A 9,544-nucleotide genomic window follows, 5' to 3' on the forward strand; every position below is an offset into this window, starting at 1 on the left:
TGACAGATTTCATGTATTCTGATTAGATATTCTTGAAAAAAATCAGTTATTGAGTTACACTTTAGAAGTATTTTATTTCAATATACTAGTAGTTCTTGTGAGATTGTGATATTAGATATACTGCTGGTCCATCAACTCAGGTAGATGGGCACAGTATTTATGTTTGTGATCACTTTGTCGGGTTTATTTTGCCATATGAAAAGAAAACAGACCGTTTCTGAAACATTCAAAAACATTCCACTCGAGTTTAGTATTGATGAAAAAATTGGATAAGGTTGGGTAACGTACGGCATGTAACTTACTCAACCTTCAAGTAAACCTGTTTCACAAGAACTCATTTCATAATATACTACTTCGCTGTCAACTTATCTCGAGTGGTAAGTAACGAACATCTCTGAAAGTAAAATGTTTCTATATGTGATGTGCTTGTGGTTGGTTTAAGTTAAAATGAAGGTAGAGTGTGAGACGAGTCAATATTTGGCTGCGTGCCTCCTCAGAGACCTTTCTATAGAAAGAAACCCTTTAAAAATGTGATGTGAGAGCTCTCAACAGAAACAGATCTTCAAATACCTAAAAACGTAAATGAAGGAGTTGGCGAATTACCAATCGGAATTTGACACATGAAATATTTGACACATGACAAGTGACAAAGGTTCTTGAAATATCTGACAAATTAATTCCTAAAACATTCAGTGAAGAAGCGCTCAACACTTGTAGAATTCGCAATCAGAAGATAACAGATATTAAGCTCTCGAGAGGCGTGAGGAAAAATCTCTGGAAAGGACAAAGGATCACTCTATACAGGTGACAGAGGAGCTGTCGAAACGCTTTAGAGAGGAGCAATCTATAAAAGGACAGAGCTGATGAACCACTTGTCATACAAGTGACCAAGGAGCTTTCGTTGGTGAAAAGGAACTATGTTGAAACACCTGACAAAGGGGCACTCCATACAAGTGATAAAGGAGGTGAAACACCTGACATAGGAGCACTCCATACAAGTGATAAAGGAGGTGAAACACCTGACAAAGGGGCACTCCATACAAGTGATAAAGGAGGTGAAACACCTGACAAAGGGGCACTCCATACAAGTGATAAAGGAGGTGAAACACCTGACAAAGGGGCACTCCATACAAGTGATAAAGGAGGTGAAACACCTGACATAGGAGCACTCCATACAAGTGATAAAGGAGGTGAAACACCTGACAAAGGGGCACTCCATACAAGTGATAAAGGAGGTGAAACACCTGACAAAGGGGCACTCCATACAAGTGATAAAGGAGGTGAAACACCTGACAAAGGGGCACTCCATACAAGTGATAAAGGAGGTGAAACACCTGACAAAGGGGCACTCCATACAAGTGATAAAGGAGGTGAAACACCTGACAAAGGGGCACTCCATACAAGTGATAAAGGAGGTGAAACACCTGACATAGGAGCACTTCAGAATGGTGACAATGGAGGTAATGAAACCCCCGACAAATGATCATTCCTTACAAATGATATAGGAGCTTTAAAATACCTTAAAGGTCACATGCAACGTAAAACACAACTTTATAGATTCTAGTACCTTTCGGTATGCACTTACTGAAACAAATCATAAAAATGCCAATTCAACCTATAAAGTTGAAAAAAACGCGATGAAAAAAGAGCCCGCGAAATCGGAGTTCAAACGTTTCACTAAATTCTCCCCGGCGCTGGGGGGAAAACTGGTTTCAACAGCTGTGCTGCGCTGCGTCCATAACGCATGCGCAGTGAATAGGTTCGCGGAGTTTGAAACAGTATGCATGCCCAGCGTCTGAGGTCGTGAGCAGTAGTCTAATCTTGGCTGTGTACACAAACAAGTAAATAATCTACTCGTTACGTAAAACAACTTATTGATTCTGGTAAGCAGTCTCTGTCACAGAGAAAGCTCAGTGTCTGGTTTATTCACACCTGTATGTCTGTCTGCCTGTCTGCTGAAGACAACATGCAATACACAGCTTCAATCGTTGACCACGTGCAGTTTGAACTTAACACCTATCAGACTATACGACATAAAGAAATTAAGTTGATTTATGACACGTGCACGAGTCCCGTCTCTGCCACATTATGTAATTAGGCACGTGTGATACACATGACATGTTTTCATGTCTGTGGGTTGCAAACAAACTACATTCATTTTTTTCGGATGACTGGATCTGACGGAAACTGGTGCAAACTCTTGTCAGTTTCAAGTCCTGCTTTGTACTTTTGTACTTGGACGAATGACAGATTCCAGTCACGCAGTAGTTTACCATCTCTACTGACATGATTTTTTACTGGATCGAGCGCAAATTCAGAGACCATGTATTTTCAAAACCCAACATCCCTATATACACTCTTCATGGATAACGACTTCTTTTGGTGTATATGATTTTGTTTGACAACAGTATATGAATCCATACTGAAACGACGCATCAAGTACACAAAAAGAAGTTGTTATCCATAAAGAATTTCTTAGTTTCTTGTGCCTGGCTATACTTCTAAAATGCCCATCAAATAGATCATCTTTCTGTACACACAATGAACCCTCAGCATGTCAGCAAATGAAACGGCCAATCGGAAGCCGTCGTTACACTTGAGTGGACATCCACCCGCTATGACGGGGTTCGGTCTCCCGGGGGCTTAGTTTCGGGGGAAGTAAGCCCAAGTACAAAATATTTCACTTTTGAATTGCGATTGTACGCTTATAATTTTGTTTATTTGTTTTTCTAAAAGCAGCAATGCATATTATATGTCATGAATAAGTGATAAATGTGTTTAAATTATGTTTTATTTTTTGGTTGCATGTGACCTTTAAGATACTCCTTAATAGTGACGAAAAGGCTATTAAAATATTGGACAAGGGACCATTTCATAGTAGTGACGAATGGGCTGTTGAAACATCCATACGATTACTTCATACAAGTGACGAAGGAACTATTGAAACCTCTGACAAAGGATCGCTCTATAATAGTGACGAAGGAGCTGTTGAAACACCAGACAAAGGATCACCCGATACAAGCGGCGAAGGGGTTGTGGAAAACCTAACAAATGATCACACCATGCAAGTAACGAAGAAGCCGTTGAAAACACATGACAATGGATCACCCGATACAAGTGACGAAGGAGCTGTTGAAACACCTGACAAAGGATCACTACATGCAGTTGATAAATGCCTTCTCGAAACACGTCGCAAAATTCTCAAACTACGGTAGGTTTCCAGAGTTGCGTGATTTTTATGAACACAAAAGGGATTATTAGACATACAGGTTTTTAGTACCGTTCGTTATTCCAAAACACACGAGGCAATAACTGATTTAGGCAAAAGAAAGTACGGAAATTTAAAAAATGTTTTAAAGCATAAACAATCGCATGCATGTGGCATACTGTACATATTTTGGAACGTGAAATATTGCACGTGTTTCCATTTTTAAGCCAATAATTAGCCAATAAGGTGTTTAATTTGAACAACAAAGCCTGGTACCTATTGATTTGTTAAATGTTTAACATGTTTACATCAAAGCACTCTTCAATCAATTACGCTAATTGATCTATGAAAACTCTTAATGTAATAACCGTTTGTTACTCAACGCTAGCATGCATGCTCCGAGAATTGGAAATTTACGCTCCAGCGTGTGCATACAAAGAATAATAGAAAAAGTGTGAAATAAAATCTACATCTTATCATGAAAATGTCTTTCTTTGATGAATGCAATTAACTTATGATTATAAACCTGAGTCTGAGTAAAAGTTTCTTTCATCACAGAAACTTAAAAGTATTTATGACGTATTGACGCTGTATGAGCGGTGTCCAAATGAATGTGTTTCACAGCTATGGACAAAAATTGATGTCGATTCTTTAAAAACTTTACTCGATTCCAGGCAGGACAAGCTGGTAGAAATATCTGTAATCACAATTATAACAAAATGCTAGCATAATGATCTTTGCCCAGACAGTAAAACTGGAATTTATGTTATGAGTCTGAACGCAGGGTACAGCCAGTCGTAACATCAATAGCTGATAAACACCAGAAAATGTTATAATGTTTGGCGGTGAAAGTATTAGATAAGATGATCTATTAATTGTTTTATCAACGTCGGTCAGTACACAGGTAGTAGAGGGATGGTTGGATATCTTGACCTGAATTTTAAGTCACACCGCCAATATTGCAGCCATATCATGACTAAAAGCAAGTTATAATTTCTTGATAATTAAGCGTAACACCTATCACAGAAGGACAGTAAAACAACGAGTTTATCGGAAGTATAATTTTAGAGCTAGAAATTAAATTTGAAACATTTAAACTATAAATCTTTGAAGGGCATTTAGAAGTGGAATGTATAAGAAGAGCAAGATTTAGTGCATGCTTGCCCCTTCATCATTTCATCTAGTTCAGCAAGTTTTCTTTGTCGTGCCTTATACTCCCTACCATTCACGTGATGAATCGTCGTGTTATTCACAATAAAAATCATGACATCCACAGGTCTTATTTAAACTATGGATGACAATACATCATTGAAACTGGCTACAGACTGCCAACAACTGAAGGTTGTAGATCTCTGTACTCGGGACCATGGCAGATCTACTAATCCGCTCGTCAGTATAAACATTACCTTATCTTTTTTCCTATCATCTGACAGATCTGACTGATCGTAACTGTAAAATCCACAATCAAATAGAAACTAAAATATCAATAATCTCCTTTGATGCAACCATGTTGTCCGTTTTCTCTAGAAACAAATCCCGTTTTCTCTTGGTTCAGAGGCCGTTTTCAAAAGGGAGGTGGTCGTTTTCACCAGGGTGGTGGTCGTTTTTTAGTCCGTTTTCGCAGGGGTCCCTTTTCTCCGTATCCCCTGCAAAGAATGTATATCATTCGTTGTCAGCTTTGTTACATCAAAACTGACATCAGCCTGGATGCACTGCCATACCGACATTTGAAATTTTGCAGTGGCAGTAAGATCTAAATTAGCATTATCGGCAATATGCGTCAAATGAACACAGAGAAGTGGACTTGTATTGTGTTGAGGAATGGGCATAGATGTTGATGTTCCATCACACTTCGTGCTGGCTTAGAGGAATTCGATTCAGGTATAATAATGCACTGAAGTGCAGCCTTTATCCTTCTTCTTAGAGTTCTGTGACTTCTACGTGCAGACCCTCCACAGTGTAGGTTCTGAAAGCACCTAAACATAATCCCAGGCGTTATCGGTGACCGTCATCGTCAGTGTGATTTGCGAGGTGAACCATGAAACCATGATCGAGCTCAAGAATGGTGTAGATGCTATACTCACGACAGCAAACACTAAATAATCGAGTCAGCAGCACACAATCAAGTGATTGATATCATGAGCATGTTTCTACGCATTTGGGATGGGATGACCTGTGTCAACAAAGTCAGTAAATAGCAGCGACAATATCCTTGGGAAATCGTTGCTAAATGTTGTGTTTGTGACAATATCATACGTATGTGTTTGTTCGATCGTAAGCAATATGTGAAATGCTGGACTTTACAATTTATAACAGCTTTGTGAAAGTTTGGGGTAAAACATTTCGCCAAGAAGAAGGCATCTCCATGGACACGAAATGTGCTCCCCTCTTTGTTGATGTATATGAATCAGACTTTCACCTTTGCTTGGCAAAATCGAAACAAGGTGAATTGGTCAAGAGGTTTCTCATAGTCATCTTCCGTTTCATGTCGGACAATACAACAGCTCAGGCCTTCGCTGTTACTCTTTCGGTAACAATCGAACGCGATTTTGCTGGATATTAAAGAGAGTCATGCAACCCTTGCCAAGAAACCCTCTGTTTCCAATATTCAAGTCCTTAGTAAACCTTTCAAGAAGTTTTGGTAGACATGTGGAGGCATGATATCCTTACCTTTGGCGAACACTGTCATCTTTCCTCATGGTTGTAATCACGAGACTGCTGAATGCAGCGTCAAATAGAACCCTTCCTGCAACCATATGAAGTCTCTTCGAAAAGCAGGGTCGACTGTAGAATTAAGACTGTATCGTGGGTATACATCTGTTTTATCAGTATTATAGCTGATCGATGTCAAATCGAATCTGGACCAGAAAATCCGGTGATTGTCACCATGCGATACAATGACAGAACATTTATTAAGGAATCACTATGAAATAGTGATGATATCCGTGTTTTAATGAGCAAATAGAATAACGCTAAACTGTGTTTACATTGTTTTGGAGTATGAGCTCTTGTTTATAGCGAATTTGTATAATGTATCATCGCTACACGTCATAATTGAATGTAAACTTACTCGAGCTACACGGCACCGGACAGTTATTAAAATCAATACATTAATTGACACGATGAACATCAATCTTCATATTTATTAAATTTTAACTTAATCAAGTTATGTGGCACCGGTTTGTAACTAATAGCCTGAAGTAATGAATCCACTAATTGGCATCCTAAACATCAACCTACGCAAGTGGGACACGAGGGCATGTGTTAGTTTAGTCAGCAAGCCTGACCACTCTTTCCTGATAGTCGATGCTTACGACATTACTGCTGAAGACCATGGTCAACTGTAACCCGGATCTTTACGGGGTACGTAACAACTGATTACAGTCACAGAAGGTGCTGAGAATAAAGTAAAAGAGTCGACTAACGATGGATGGAAACAACAATGTCTTTAAAACACTTCTTTAGACCAAGCTGACGAGACTTCAGCAATTATGTATCCTTTTGGGCAGCTGTGATTTGTTCAATTGTCCACTGACTAACTTGATATTGTTTTCCGCTGAACGACCGAACAAAGAAACCCGGATATCGATCAGTTTATCAATTTATTCAGAACCGGAGCCATATGCAGATGGTGTGTCCATGCTTGTCGTAAGAGTCGACTAACGGGATCTAATGGGCAGGTTCTTTGACTTTGCTGACACATGTCATCGTATCCCAGTTGCTTAGATCGATGTTCATGCTGTTGACCACTGGTTTGTCTGGTCCAGATCCGATTATTTACAGACTGCCGCAATATAGCTGGGATATTGCTGAGTGTGGCTTAAAACGAAACTCATTCACCCCTTGCATCAGCATCGTATTGATCATTATCTCTGCGGCAGTTCAGTTACGCGGTCTGGACGTTCACAGTACGTAAACGTAGTCTCAGTACTTTTCGTTGCACTCCACTACTGAGTCTAACGAAACCTTATGGGAGGTCAGATTGACCAATCAGAACACAGCTTACCAAATCGCGAAAGTGGAAATTCCCACATGCCTTGAACTTTTTATCTCGAAATGGTTCGTTTCCGAACGATTCCGAATGCTATCTAGAGTATGATCGCTCCGGGTGAAGCACACAGTGCACGTTACAGCCATGACAACGGTGAGTAAACAGTCGCTGAAAATAGTGGTTTTGGCAATATTCAAGTATGCCATCTTGCGGAAATATTAGGTAATGGTAACCATGTCAACAGAAACCCCAAAGTGTATATACTGCAGGTCAAATAACTGTGTTATATGCGGGTTTGTGTCTGTGGAGAGATCTGTGTCAGTGACCTAGATATTTTGTAAGTAACTCTGATCCCTAAGTAGTAGCCGTTGTCTGATTGGTTAAATCTATTTAACCGTCTCGCTATTGATTGGACGGTCATAGGTCTCTCAAAGGTTACCTGAGGCGACGTTTTGCTAGGGTTTGTTAGACTCAGCGATGGAGTGTAACGAATAACACTGAGACCAAGTTTACTTAGACTGGAACGTTCAGGCCCACGTTTATGGAACATCCAGGTTTCGTGACAAAGTATGCATTGCTCTGTTGTTAAACTTCTAGAAATACATAAAGGAACACTTGTACTTTCATGTGTTCCCTTATTTATTTCTGTGAGTACATTTCCATTTCTAGGCTTGTTGAATAGATAATTTGAACCTTTGGTCTGAGATAGCAACAGTAATGGCACAAGATAGGCAGTATATGTGGTAACTATGGAAGACTGTACCTTTCTGATAAACCCATCAAAATGAACCATTAGGATCTGATCACGTTTGTTTAATTGACCTTCCGGGGAGTCTATTTCGGTATAGGAGTCATTTGACGAACGCCTTAAAAGAATCATACATAACTCTTCTAGACGCCTGTTGTATAGATGGCGAAATAAACGAAAAAAGTGACGTCATCAAACACCTGCGTGACCTCATTTCGCGGAAGTCAATGACCTTGGGAAACACAAACCTCATTTTCACCACGACCTTGATTTACAGTCATGGGTGTATTTTTAGGTTGGATGCATAGCAACCATACAGATAGATGAACTGGTTTCATCCGGTTTGACAGTGAGAATATATAAAACCCTTTTCATTTCGGATCATACATCAGTTTCATTCCTGAATACTCAGACGACATCCAGGTCTCTCTCTCTCCCTCTTGAAAATGGAAGCTACTCACCGGGATACCCTGAGGAAGAATTATTCTGGCCTCGTGCAAGCGATACAGAGAGTAGAAGAGGTGGTCGACAGATGGTACAGTTTGGAGTGCTTACCATCTTCATGAAAGCTGAGATTATTGAGAAACCACAGTAGTCTTTTGATCGGGTCAGAGAACTCCTGTCCATATTACCTAGATGAGGCCCGCAAGCATACGCCCTGTTCTGCAAAGCCCTGGAGGAATGCGGAGAGATCCAGGCCACGGCATTGCTGGGACTTGAGACAGACAAGACCGAATATGATGATGACCGTTATCTATCTACCCCTCTCAAACCTCAAACACAGTTCCAAGAACGGCTGAATTCTTTTCAGTCTTAGCCTGTACCTACTTGGTGAAGCAGCTTCTAGAAAGATTGAACATTAAACCTTATCCCGAACGTATTCTATGACTCTTCTAACGAAGGCAGCCCTTGTATAATGTCATTGAAAGTTGTGTTTATCCCTACGTTGAATTCCATCAAGGCATTCCTTCTGACCTGGGAAAGGATGCGTTTCTGGACCCCCAGGTGGTGAACGTCGTTGTGCTTGATGACTTAATGTCCAAAGTCAGCAAAGATCCACGCATTACCGATCTGTTTACGGAAGGAAGTCATCATCGGAATCTCTCAGTCATTGCCTTGAACCGAAACTTATATTACAGTAAGGATCCCACACAACGAAGGAACTGTCTTTATCTACTTCTGTTCAATAACCCTATTGATCAACAACCCATCATGACTTTGGCGAGACAGATGTATCCAGGAAACACAGACCATTTCATGGACCAGTTTCAAAGGGCTACCCAGAGGCCTCATGGACACTTGCTGGTTGATCTAAAAACCCAAACACCTGAAAATTTGCGACTTTGTCCTAATGCGTTCAGTTTAAGAGGAAACCTCCAAGCTAGGACGATTCAGTCACAGTTCGACGTTCCTCGTGAGCAGACGTGTGAAGAACAGCTCTCAGCCATGCCATCTTGTGATGAATGCGGGCTCATGTTTCAAGATCCTTCTGATTTGCAAAAACACAGGCGAAACTGGTGTCCGAAAAGTCCAATGGGGGCCTTCCTGGAATACCCCAAATTAAAAGGAAATGGGAGGAAGACAACTCTGATGTGAA

Source organism: Haliotis asinina, chromosome 11, assembly GCF_037392515.1.
Source record: "Haliotis asinina isolate JCU_RB_2024 chromosome 11, JCU_Hal_asi_v2, whole genome shotgun sequence".
In the NCBI taxonomy this organism is placed as follows: domain Eukaryota; kingdom Metazoa; phylum Mollusca; class Gastropoda; order Lepetellida; family Haliotidae; genus Haliotis; species Haliotis asinina.